The 13,865-nt window shown below is 43.3% G+C and overlaps 1 long non-coding RNA gene across 24 annotated transcripts in view; it reads right to left on the reverse strand.

Moving 5' to 3' along the window:
• Window positions 1–6,294, reverse strand: part of LOC103348570 (uncharacterized) — a 226,909-nt gene extending 220,615 nt beyond the window's left edge. For 23 of the 24 annotated variants that reach the window (XR_016225721.1, XR_016225703.1, XR_016225706.1 and 20 more), the window contains exons 1-2: window positions 5,806–5,937; window positions 4,926–5,090 (exon numbers count right to left, since the gene is read on the reverse strand). This is a non-coding gene — a long non-coding RNA (uncharacterized LOC103348570). Of the gene's footprint in view, window positions 1–4,925; window positions 5,091–5,678; window positions 5,723–5,805 lie in introns of all 24 variants that reach the window. The other variant, XR_016225725.1, reaches the window with a different exon arrangement.
• Window positions 6,295–13,865: the final 7,571 nt, after the last annotated feature.

The following is a 13,865-nucleotide window of genomic DNA, read 5'->3' on the forward strand; positions in this document are numbered from 1 at the left end:
AAAGATCTGTGTCCCCTTCTCTAACTCTGCCTTCAAATAAATAAATCTTACAAAAATAAAACTGCTTTCAAACAGAGAAAGAAGGGTAAAGATTAAAAAAAGAAAGAAAGAAAGAAAGAACTCAATCTCTATCTCTACAGGACCAGGAGGGCAGGAATAGCCCCAGTTCAATATGCTGCTCATAAAGACACAACCACTGCTCCTTTATTCTTATCTGCTGGATTTTCCTTACGATGTCCCTCAGACCAAAACCCGTCTCTGTCTCAACCGAGCCCCACAGACAATACCAAAGAGAAGTGAAGGCGGAGTGAAGTGGAAACTCCCTGGTGTTGAGCCACCTATCTGCCTCTCGCGAGCTGTGTGACCTTCAGAAAATCACTTCATGTCTCTGAGCCTTAGCTTTCCCAGCAGCCAAAGATCATCTGAACACCTACTTTACAGGACTACAGTGAGTCCTAAGTGAGATCATGTGCGCACTCAATAAATCACCATTTTTATTGTTGCTACTCTATTAACTATGACCACTGTAATGACTGCCTTTGCTTATCTCCATAATGATATGTTTGTTCATATAGTCCCCTTACCCTGAGGGCCACCTTGTCCATAGCACCTCACTTACTCCGGAGTCAAACTTGGCAGAATCCTCTCCTAACCACTCTGATAATACAATAAAACAATCATGTCAGCTACGATGTACTGAGGCCTTACTGTGTATTCTGTGTTTGCTAAAGCATGTTGCACATGCTATCCTCACACAACCCTGCAAAGTATGTTCCATTTTATAGATGTAAAACTGACCCTCAGACAATGCAGTGTCCCACCCAAGATCATAGCACTAATACTGTGTTTCCAGAACCTTTGCTTTCATCCAGTTCTCTAGAGCTTTCTCCCTCTCTTGAGAGATCCATATGACTATGCCTGGACCTCCCTGTCCTCTGAGGTTCCATGTGGGTTAATGTCCCATCCTGAATAGACTCCTTGGTCCATGAGGGCAGGCTCACCCTCCCTGTCCTTGGACCCAGCAGAGCGCCCACTCTGACTAGTGAGCCCTTCTGAGTAACCTGAACCTCCTCCTCCGCTCTTGCTCGCAGCCATCCATGAAAAAACCACAAGCTTTAAGAGGACCTGATTTCCCACCACACCACCACCAACCACCACCTTGGTGCCCCTGGCCACTCGGCCCTTCCTCAGACACACCGGAGACACAGCACCTCCAGAACTTTGCACTTGTTGGTTTGGCTTCCTGGAATGTTATCCCTACAGACATCCTCATGGCTCACCCTCCTGCCTCTTCAAGTCTTTGCCCCAAAGTCCCCTTCTCCAAGAGACCCCCCCCTTCTCCGCACCCTCTCAGCTTTCCGTATCTCCATCCTTTGCTCAATTATTTCCCTGAGTTTATCACTTTCCAGTACTCTGTATATGTTCCTCTCATCTGGCTCGCTATTTCTCTCCCCACTAGACCACGAACCAGTAAAGAAGCCAGAACTGGAGCCCCCAATCCCAGGGCCTTCTCACCGCACCCTATTAAATGCCTGCTCCTAAATCCCCAAGGTAAGGAATTTTGTTCACTCTTCTACCCCCAGCACCAAAAGTAAGATCTGGAATATAATAATTGCTTAATAAATATATGTTAAATAGCTCTGTCCGTGGCTTGTCCTTGCCTCTTTCCACAGCCAAAATTCAGAAAAGAAAAACTGTTTCTGCCACTTTCTAGGTCCTACGTGGAGCCCAACAACGGAGCTTTCTTCCCACAAATCCTTCTTCCTGAGCAGTCAGGCACGCACCTGTTCACACAGGCAAGGAGTAATGTGACAACGAACAGGCGGCCCCCACTGCCCTCGCGCAGGAAGATAAAAATCCGCGAGGAAAGTCACCAGGCTGACTTGAATTACACAATTTGTTACTGCAGGCAAGAGTCCGTTCTTCCAACAGGAAAACAGTTTGGAAAATGAGCAGGCCCGTGTTCTGAGGAATATTATCCCAACAGGAGCCAGACCCGTGCTGCAACTCATTCTCCCAGCTTTACCACTCGGTGAATAAGGACCAACGATCAAAGCCCACAGACCACACTGGGCTCTACCTTGCACTTGAGCTGCTCAGTTTAAGGTAGTGGACTGTATTTTTCTTTCAGCCGACCATGAAAGTGCCTTTCATTTGCAGCACGCTGCCGGTTTCACCTCACACTTTAGAAAGCTCCTCACACCATCAGCAGCCCCAAGGAGGGTGAGTGGAGTCTAACTCAAAGGCACAACGTTATCCTTGTGAGAAAAGACGCGGTGATACCCAGTGACCTCCCCTACGTGATGTCTCCAGAGCTCCACCCTCGTGGTTGAGGGCTTGGCCTTTCACTCACCGCCATAGGAGGAGGAGAGCTGGAAGGGGAGTTCCAGCCTTGCCTTCCCCATGACTTCATAAAGCCAATGAACTCTCCCAGACCTCACTTGCACGGAGCACGTCCTGCTGTATACGGCGAGAGAAACAACAGCAGAGGAAGGCAGAGCCAGAATTGGAACCCAGGACTTGAGGCTCACACCCCAGCGGCCTGAATTCCGCAGCCCTGCTTACCTTGTATCCTGTCTCCACACCTTGGTTCTCTCTCACCTCGAGAACCCGAGTCTCAGGGCCAGCACTGGGGTCTAGCAGGGTAAGCCCCCACCTATGGTGCCAGCATACCATACAGGTTCCAGTTCGAGTCCCAGCTGATCCACTTCCAATCAACTTCCCTGCTGATGGCCTGGGAAAGCAGAGGAAGCTGGCCCAAGTGCTTGGGCCCCTGCACCCACATGGGAGACCTGGAAGAAGCTCCTGGCTCTTGGTTTCATATTAGCACAGCTCCAGATATTGTGGCCACCTGGGGAGTGAACTAGTGGGTGGAAGACCTGTCCCTCCCTCTCTCTATAGCTCTGCCACTCAAATAAGTGAAAGGAAGAACAGAAGAAAAGAATGAAGGAAGGGAGGGAGGGAGGAAAGAGGGATGGAGGGAAGGAGGGAGGAAATAAATCAGAGTTTCTCTTCTCTTGGGCAAGGGGCTTTTTTCTCAAGGTATGTGGATGATTTTGATAAAACAACACATTTTCTTCTTTGCTATCACCTGAAATAATCAGTCACTCCTAAACACAGTGCTTCCAATAGAAAAAAAAAAAAAGGCAAGTGTAAACATTATGTCTCTCTAAGACTCAATTTGTACAAATTACCCATTAGAGGAAGCGGACCCAAGAAGGCATTGTGATGGGAGAAAAGAAAGAAGATATAAGTGTCAGAAAACAACCCAAGCACAGCTCAGAAAGCTTTAAAAACCGGATGGAGCAGCGAGGGGGTGGGGAGTGCAGACCATGAAACATGCTCCTTTTACAATGTCGCTATTTTCTGGTTTAATTAGAATCAGATAGTGTGCAATATAATCATCACCTGATAACATAATTCCGTCAAACATGAAGAGTAATATTCAAGTGACTGAAGCATGAATATAATTCACCTCAAGCAAGGGAGAGAAATTGTATTAGCAAAACGCCTCCAGATCCACTAATTAATTTGCTATATTATGCATGACAGGAAACAGTGTAGAACAGAAAAAGAGCTTGATTTTTCTGAATTAGGGAAGTAGCAATGGACGTGCTTCCCCATAATTTATTTCTGCAATAGGTTCACCATTGGATCGGGAACTGGCTAAAGGGAGATTCCACAGGGTGGAACAGGAGCCCGACAGTGAGCGGTGGAGGAAGTGTACTTATCCAGTTAGCAGATGTCAGGATCACTCTGCTTCACAGCCGCTATCTTTATTTAGGGAGCTCCTGTCTCCACAGAGGCACTCATCTGTACCCCGCTTCTCTCCAAACCCAAGAAATGCGCAATTGAGCACACGTGTCCCTTGGCCAATTCATCAGGACAAGCTGACAGATTTCAACTGCGCTGCTTCCTGGTCTCCCATAAAGGACGAAGCTTCTAGTTAAGGCAAACAAAATACTATCAAGTCCCTTTTCTAATGTGTTTAATTTATCTTTGAAATGGACAAGAAAAGACTGCACACATTACTGTGTACAACTCGATGTTCTAAAACTTGCATCTTTTGTGCTATAGTTCATTAGCAGAGGTATTACCTCATAGACGTCTATTTTGTAAAAGACCTTTCAAATTGCAAAATCTATTCTCCTAGTGATTTTCAAAAATACAATAGATTGTTACTGATTATCGTTGTACAATAGATTTCCTGAAATGTAATCCTCCAATGCAACTGAAATTTTACATCGTTTGAACAGCATCTGCCCAGCAACCAGCCCTGCAACCCCCCTCACCGCCACTCTCCGCTCCGCTTCTGCAGGGCCAGCGTTCTAGGTCCCACCTGTGAGTGCGGTCGTGCCACACGTGTTTGTCATTCTGCGCCTGGCTTGTTTCACCAAACATAATGCCCTCCAGGTGCAGGATGCTGTCACAGGTGACGTAAGTTCCTTCTTTTTTTCAGGCTGAATAGTACCCCATTGTTATATATACCACGTTTTCTTTATTCACTCATCCACTGAAACACATCTAAGTTGCTTCTGTATCTTGAATAAATGGGCAATGACCACAAGAGTGCAGGTATCCCTTTTACACAGATATCACTTCTTTGGGTATACACCCAGGAGTGGGAATGCTCAATCACATGGTAATCCTATTTTTAATTTTTGTGAGGAGCTGTTTTCCATAAAAAGTATACCAATTTACATTCCCACAGGGTGCAAGGATCCCAGTTTTTCCATATCCTTTCCATCATTTACTATCTTTTATCTTTTTGATAATAGCCAATCTAACAGGTAATATCAAGTTCTTGATGTCTCACCCTGATAGGCTAGATCCTCACAATTTAAAAATTAAAAGGTATCTCTCGACGCACATACTGATAGCAATTTAGATTAAGAGTACTAGAACGTACCTTCATAATGACTTACCTATTACATTTCAACAGAGGCATTAAGATTTTCATCGTGGGATTCAGACAGACCTGAGTTCAGATCTTGGCTCTGCCGCTGTGTAACTTGGTCGGGTTGCTTAGCCCTCCTGAGTGTCACTGTCCTCACTTTGTGCTGGAGGTGTAACAACTGCACGCATCCACCCTGTGAAGGAGACAGTACTCATCACGGACTTTGTGACTCTGCAACGTTTCTGCTTCTGTTGCCAGAGACCTAGGCAACAGTGCAGCAAGTCAACGCCACTGGTCTCGGCGGAGACCCCACTGGCACAACAACTCTCCAGGACTGGAGTAAGCTCTTCACCCCACCCCCCTCGACTGCCACAGCTCAGAAGAGAGGATCTGGAAAATCTGCAGATTTGAGTGTAATGGAAAGACAACACGACATCAAAAGTAACTCCCAACCAGCAAGATGCTATATTTTAATCTAACCACATCAGTCGTGAAATTAAGTGTAAATGGTCTAAATACATACCAAAGACATATAGATTTAAAAAAAAAAAAAAAAGCATAGGTTCTCTAAAAATACCTATCTTAGGGGAGGACATTTGGCCTGCTGGTTAAGACACCAGTTCAGAGGCCCACGTCCCATATCCGAGGCCTGGCCTTGATTCCTGACTTCAACTTCCTGCTGATGTGCACCCCAGGAGGCAGCATTAATGGCCTGAATAAAGTCCCTGTTGTGGGTTAGGTTTGGCTTAAATCAATTTCCAGGTTCTTGCCTTTTACTTACAGAATTCTAAACACAGGCCCAAAATCTCCACGCAGTGTGATAAGCTTTATTTACAAAGGGAGAAAATACACAGGCTCATTAGGCCTTTATTGAGGGAGAGTGGGCCAAATAAAGGGAATTATCATACCCAGCTCCGCTCGCTCGCCCGGAGCCCACGAGGAGCGAGAGCCTCGCGCCTTCCTAGCTCTTTCTATGCTTGGAAAACGGAAGTGTTTACGTGGTACCACCCCCACGCCGCGGTAAAGGCGGTACTTCCTGGAGGAGGGGCCCCTGATTGACAGGTGGATGAACATGGCAATACAGACCGAAGGAGGTGTGGCTTCCAGCTTGTGAACTTAAAGTTGTCTTCTAAGCTTTCCCACATCAACATCACCACAAGAAACACACTATCGGGGCCAGTGCTGTAGTGTAGCAGGGAACGCTGCCACCTGTGACTCCGATATCCCATATGGATGCCGGTGCACACCCGGTTGCTCCACTTCCAATGCAGCTCACTCCTCTTGGCCCGAGAAAAGCAGCAAAGATGGCCCCGTGTTTGGGCCCCTGCCGCCCACACGGGAGACCTGACTTTGGAGCAGTCCTGTTCCTGTGGCCATTTAGGGGGTGAACCAGCAGATGGAAGATCTCTCTGTCTCTCTGTCTCTCTCTCTCCCTGTAACTATGACTTTCAAATAAATAAATATTTTTTTTTAAAAAAAAGCAATACATTATGTGAAGAGGGACTTCACATAATGCTAAAGGAATTGATTCACCAAAAAGATATAACCATCCAAAATGTACATGTACTTTACAGAAGAGCTGCGAAACACACGAGGCAAAAACTGGCAGAACTGAAAGGAGAAACACGTTTTCACATGGAGACTTCGCCATTTTTCTCGTAGTAATTGATGGAAGAAGTAGACAGAAAATCAGTAAAGATACACAGTGCCATCGACCAAGTTGATCTAATTGACACCTGGAGATTTTTCACTCAACAACAGCAGAACGAATACACGTCACTTTTCAAGTTCACATGAACCGTTCAACCAATATCGTGGCCCATAAAGTAAATTTTAGCATCTTTAAAGGGGCCGGTGTTGTGGTGTAGCAGTTGAAGCCACTGTTGGCAGTGCCAACATTCCTTATAGGTGCTGGTTCGAGTCCTGGTTGCTCCACTTCCCATCCAGCTTTCAGTGGAGGATGGTCTGGGTCCTTAGGCCCCTGCACCCTGGTGGGAGGCCAAGAAGAAGCTCTAGGCTTCTGGCTTTGGATCAGCCTACCTCCGGCCATTGCAGCCATTTGGGGAGTGAACCAGCAGATGGAAGACCTCTCTCTCTGCCTCCGCCTCTGCAACTCCACCTTTCAAATAAATAAAGGAATCTTAAAAGGACTGAGAGGCCACCGCCTGCAGTGCCGGCATCCAATGTGGGCACTGGTTTGAGTCCTGGCTGCTCCACTTCTGATCCAGCTCTCTGCTATGGCCTGGGAAAGCAGTGGAAGATGCCCAAGTGCTTGGGCCCCTGTACCCATGTGGGAGACCCAGAAGAAGCTCCTGGCTCCTGGCTTATGCAGCCAGTTGAGGAGTGAACCAGCGAATGGAAGACTTTCTCTCTCTCTCTCTCTCTCTCTCTCCCCCTCCCTCCCTCTCTCCCTCTCTCTCTCTTTCTCTGCTTCTCCTTCTCTGTGTGTGTAACTCTGACTTCCAAATAAAAAATATTTTTAAAAAGCATTGAAATAATACAAAATATATTATACACGCATGATGGAATTACACTGAAAGTCAATACCATGAAGGTATCTAGAAAATATTCAAATACTTGGAAATTCAACTGCAGAATTCTAAGAAACCCGTGAGTCAAAAAGGAAGGGATGATAAAAAATTTAAAAAATAAAACACAGCATACCAAAGTCTATGGGACATAGGCAAAACATCGTTTAGAGAGAACTCTATATTATTAAATGCTCCTGATAGGAAACAAGAAAGTTCTCAAATAATAGCCTCAGCTTCTACCTTAAGAAGCTAGAAAAAAAAAATTAAACCCACGGCAAGCAGAAAGAAGGAAATATGAAAGATCATATCAATAAATTGAAAACAGGAAACAGTAGAGAAAAAAATAAATGAAACCGAAAATTGGTTCTTTTAAAAGATCAATAAATTTAATAAGCCCTTAGCCAAAATGATCAACAAAAAAAGACAGAAATAATTAATATCAAGAATTAAAGAGGTGACACCACCACAGATACTGCACACATTGGGAATTTTGTGCCAATAAATTTCATCAGTTACGTGAATTGGACAAATTCACAAACTTCCAAAGCTCACTCAAGAGGAAATAGAAGATCAATATACAAAAATCAATCATATTCTATATACCAGAAATGAACAATCTGAAAATGAAGTCAAGAAAAACAGTCTGTTCTCAAGAGTGTCAAAAAGAATAAAATACTTAGGAATAAATTTATTAAAAGAAAATAAGACTTGTAAACTCAAAACTACAAAAACTGCTCACAAAAAAATGTACAAGGGCCTAAATAAATGGAGAGCGCTTCCATATTCATGGCTTTGGAAATGCAATATTCTTAAGATAGCAATTCTCACTTAAACTGGTCTGTAGATTCAACAGCACTCCTATCAACATCCCAGCAGATGTTTTTCAGAAAGCTGAGAGGTAATGCATGCGAAAAACAAGGGGCCCAGAATAACCCAAACAACTCTGAACAAAGAGCAACACGGGAGGACTTAGCCTTCCCAACTTCAAACTTTACAAACATTTACAATAGAGCCCAAAGACATGGAACCCTTGGGAAAAAATACGTGAGCCATTTGGATGTTGGAAACTGCAAACGCTGATGCAGAAGTCAAAGGTGGCACAGATAAATGGAAACGAATACTGAATTCATGGACAGAAAGACTCAATATTGTTAAGTTGTCTCTCCCAAGTATAAATTCAATACAATTCCAACAAAACTGTCAGTAGTATTTTTTGTAGAAACCAACAATTTTATTCTAAAATTTATATAGAAAAGCAAAGGAACTAGAATAGCAAAAACAATTTTGAGGAAGATGAACAAAATTGGAGAGTTCAGACTACCTGATTTCCAGACTTACTATAAAGATACAGTCATCAAAATGTGAGATTTTGGTGGAGAGACACACACATATATCAACCAGACAAAGACTCGAGAAAAAAAAGTACAAAAATATGGTCAACTTATTTTTCACAAGTATCCAAAAACAACTCAATGGTACTTGATTAACTGTTGACATCCCCATGAAAAATAATGAACTTCAACCCACATGGCACGTGCTGTGCAATATTTACCTCAAAATAGCTCAGAAGCCAAAATATAAGCCCAAAATCATAAAACTTCTAGAAGAGAAAAATCTCTGTAAACTTGGATACGGAAATGATATTTTAGAAATGACACCAGAAACATAATCTGCAAATGAAAAAAACTTGACGACCTGATCAGAATTTTAAGCGTCTGCTCTTCACAAGACACTGCTGAGAGAATGAGGAGGCAAAACGCACAGAGATGAGCAGAGCCAAGTCTGTTTCTAACATTTGGACTTTTAAAAAATTCTCACTGGGACTTAACATTGGAGGCAGGTGGGTTTTTTTTTTTAATATTTATTTATTTATTCATTTGAAAGGCAGGACATCAGAACCAGACTATGCAAAGGCTAGCTGAGGGGTGGTCCTGCTTGGGAGGCCTGCACCCCCTGTGGAGGGCTGCTTCCACTCCCACCAACTCAGCTTCCTAGCCAGCTTCCTGTTCATGCACATTCTGGGGCATTAGATGACTGGGTTCCTGACACCTGCGTGGGAGACCTGGAAGGAATTCAGGGCTCCTGGCTTCAGCCTGGCGCAGCCCTGGCTGTTGTGGACATTTAGGGAGTGAACAAGCAGACAGAAGATTTCTCTCCATCTGTCTCTCTGTGCCTTGTAACTAAATGAAAATAAATATAAAATGGATTATTTTTTTAACATTTGACATATAATATTTTTATTATGCTGATATACATATATGTCATGATAAAACAACTTAATAAAAGCAACTTAGAGTTCTCTTCTCTGGAAAACTTTCTATAATATTTCTTTGTGCTGTGAAGGAACAAGTTATTATACTTTTAAAATCCCTGCTAAAGTGGAAAATGAAAGTTATACACCTAATTTTGCTTAAGCAAGGCAATATCAATTTTTTTTTATCTTTTATTTAATGAATATAAATTTCCAAAGTACGACTCATGGGTTACAATGGCTTCCCCCCCCATACCGTCCCTCCCACCCACAACCCTCCCCTTTCCCACTCCCTCTCCCCTTCCATTCACATCAAGATTCATTTTCGATTATCTTAATATACAGAAGATCAGCTTAGTATACCTTAAGTAAGGATTTCAACAGTTTGCTCCCACACAGAAACATAAAGTGAAAAATAATAGATGATTTTTTTTTAAATGATGATGAAATCAGATCAGACCTCTTGTCATGTTTAATCCCAGTGAGAGTCAAGTTGGGAATTGATAATTTCTTTTTTTTTTTTTTTTTTTTTTTTTTACAGAAGATCAGTTTAGTGTACATTAAGTAAAGATTTCAATCGTTTGCACCCCCATAGAAACACAAAGTGAAATATACTGTTTGAGTACTCGTTATAGCATTAAGCCTCAGTGTATAGCACATTAAGGACAGAGATCCTACATGAGGAGTAAGTGCACAGTGACTCCTGTTGTTGACTTTACAAATTGACACTCCTGTTTATGGCATCAGTAATCTCCCTATGCACCAGTCATGAGTTTCCAAGGCTATGGAAGCCCCTTGAGTTCTCCGACTCTTATCTTGTTTAGACAAGGTCATAGTCAAAGTGGAGGTTCTCTCCTCCCTTCAGAGAAAGGCACCTCCCTCTTTGAAGACCTGTTCTTTCCACTGGGATCTCACTCACAGAGATCTTTTTGCCAGAGTGTCTTGGCTTTCCATGCCTGAAATACTCTCATGGGCTTTTCAGCCAGATCCGAGTGCCTTTAGGGCTGATTCTGAGGCCAGAGTGCTATTTAGGACATCCGCCATTCTATGAGTCTGCTGAGTATCTCACTTCCCATGTTGGATCACTCTCCCCTTTATTTATTCTATCGGTTAGTGTTAGCAGATACTAGACTTGTTTATGTGATCTCTTTGACTCTTAGTCCTTTCATTATGATCAATTGTGAACTGAAATTGATCACTTGGAATAGTGAGATGGCATTGGCACATGCCACCTTGATGGGATTGAATTGGAATCCCCTGGTATGTTTCTAACTCTACCAATTGGGGCAAGTCAGCCCGAGCATGCCCCAAATTATACATCTCTTCCCTCTCTTATTCCCACTCTTATGTTGAACAGGGATCACATTTCAGTTAATTTTCAACACTTAAGAATAACTGTGTGATAATTACAGAATTAAACCAGTCATATTAAGTAGAACAGACAAAAAAAATACTATGAGGGATAATGTATTAAGTTGTCCATTAGCAGTCAGGGCTATGCTGATCAAGTCACCATTTCTCATAGTGTCCATTTCACTTCAGGAGGTTTCCTTTTTGGTGTTGAGTCAGTTGTCACCGATCAGGGAGAACATATGGTATTTGTCCCTTTGGGACTGGCTTACTTCACTCAGCATGATGTGTTCCAGATTCCTCCATTTTGTTGCAAATGACTGGATTTCGTTGTTTCTTACTGTGGTATAGTATTCTAAAGAATACATATCCCATAATTTCTTTATCCAGTCTACCATTGATGGGCATTTAGGTTGGTTCCAGGTCTTGGCTATTGTGAATTGTGCTGCAATAAACATTAGGGTGCAGACCGCTTTTTTGTTTATCAATTTAAACTCCTTTGGGTAAATTCCAAGGAGTGGGATGGCTGGGTCGAACGGTAGGGTTATATTCAGGTTTCTGAGGAATCTCCAGACTGATTTCCATAGTGGCTTGACCAGTTTGCATTCCCACCAACAGTGGGTTAGTGTCCCTTTTTCCCCACATCCTCGCCAGCATCTGTTGTTGGTAGATTTCTGTATGTGAGCCATTCTAACCGGGGTGAGGTGAAACCTCATTGTGGTTTTGATTTGCATTTCCCTGATTGCTAGTGACCTTGAACATTTTTTCATGTGCCTGTTGGCCATTTGGATTTCCTCTTTTGAAAAATGTCTATTGAAGTCCTTGGCCCATCTCTTAAGTGGGTTGTTGGTTTTGTTTTTGTGGAGTTTCTTGATCTCTTTGTAGATTCTGGTTATTAACCCTTTATCTGTTGCATAGTTTGCAAATATTTTTTCCCTATTAAATGGATTATTTTTAAAAAGAATTTCTAAAAAAAAATAATACTCGGAGCTCAATAATAAGAAAAAACTAACTCAGTAAAAAAAAAAATGGGCAAAAGCTCTGAACAGACACAGCAGAAAATGTGAGAATGACAAATGAGCATCCCAAATGAAGCGCAGCATCATTAGGTATTCACTAAAACCACAAGGAGATACCTCCCACCCCTAAGAAGGGCTTTAGGGTAACTGACTCGGACATTGGGGGGGGGGGGGGGTTAGGAGTGAGTATGCAAAATGGTCCGGCCACTCTGGAAAGCACTTCCGTAGTTTCTCATAAAGTTTACTATAAACTTAGCATATGTCTCAGCAGCCTTGTGTCTGAACATCTACCTAATGACATAGAAATGTGTGCTTACAGGAGGCGGCACAGTGGTGCAATAGGTTAATCCTCTGCCTGTGGCGCCGGCATCCCATATGGGTGCCGGTTGGAATCTGGGCTGCTCCTCTTCCTGTCCAGCTCTCAGCTTACAGCCTGGGAAAGCAGTGGAAGATGGTCCAAGCACTTGAGCTTCTGCATCCACAAGGGAGATCCGGAAGACTCTCCTGGCTCCTGGCTCCAGGTCAGCACAGCTCCTGCCGTTGTGGCCATTTGGGGAGTGAACCAGTGGAGGGAAGACCTTTCTCTCTGTCTCTCTCTCTCACTGTCTGTAACTCTCTCAAATAAATAAATAAAAATCTTCTTAAAAATGTGTGCTTACACAAAATTCTGTGTGCAAATATTTTGGCAACTTTTTCATAATCTCCCCGAACTTGAAAACAACCTAAATACCTTTTACCAGTAAATGGATCAACCAATGGATTACTACTTGGTAATGAAAAGGAAAAAATATTGATACATACAAGCACTTGTGGAATCCCATGTGCTAAGTGAGAAAGGTCCCACACGATAGGATTCTGTTAGGAAGACTTTATGAAAAAGGCAAACTGCAGAGACAGAAAACAGGTTGGTGTCACCAGAGGCATGGGGTGGATTACAAAGAGACAGCAAGCAATGTGGACGGGTGACTGAAACATTCTCTATCTCCTTCTTTCAACAATTAAGCCTGCCATAAAATATTCAGTATCATGATGTGGTAGTGGTTACTTGACTGTATGTGTTCGGGCCTGTGCCATGGCTCAACAGGCTAATCCTCCACCTAGCGGCGCCTGCACGCCGGGTTCTAGTCCCGGTTGGGGCGCCAGATTCTGTCCCAGTTGCCCCTCTTCCAGGCCAGCTCTCTGCTATGGCCCAGGAAGGCAGTGGAGGATGACCCAAGTGCTTGGGCCCTGCACCCCATGGGAGACCAGGAGAAGCACCTGGCTCCTGGCTCCTGCCTTCGGATCAGCGCGGTGCGCCGGCCACAGCGGCCATTGGAGGGTGAACCAACGGCAAAGGAAGACCTTTCTCTCTGTCTCTCTCTCTCACTGTCCACTCTGCCTGTCAAAAAAAAATTTAAAAAAATTTTTAAAAATTTTAAAAAATTCAAGAACTTCAAAATAAAAGAACTACTATTTACAATAGCACCACAAAACATGAATAATTATGTATCTCAAAAGGGTGAATTTTACTATATGTGAATCATATCCCGATAAAAGGGTGAATTATACTGTATAAAACTATAGCTCAATATTTTAAATATGGTATGCATTTATCATCTTTTTACTTATTTATTTATTTATTTATTTATTTATTTGAGAGAGAGTTACAGACAAGGAGAGACAGAGAGAAAGGTTGTCCAACCGCTGGTTCACTGTCCAAATGGCTACAACGGCTGGAGCTGGACCGATCCAAAGCCAGGAGCCAGGAGCTTCTTCCGGGTCTCCCACATGGGTGCAGGGGCCCAGGGACTTGTGCCATCTTCTGCTGCTTTCCCAGG

This window comes from Oryctolagus cuniculus, chromosome 19 (assembly GCF_051225735.1).
Source record: "Oryctolagus cuniculus isolate XC-2025 breed Fujian yellow rabbit chromosome 19, ASM5122573v1, whole genome shotgun sequence".
NCBI lineage: Eukaryota > Metazoa > Chordata > Mammalia > Lagomorpha > Leporidae > Oryctolagus > Oryctolagus cuniculus.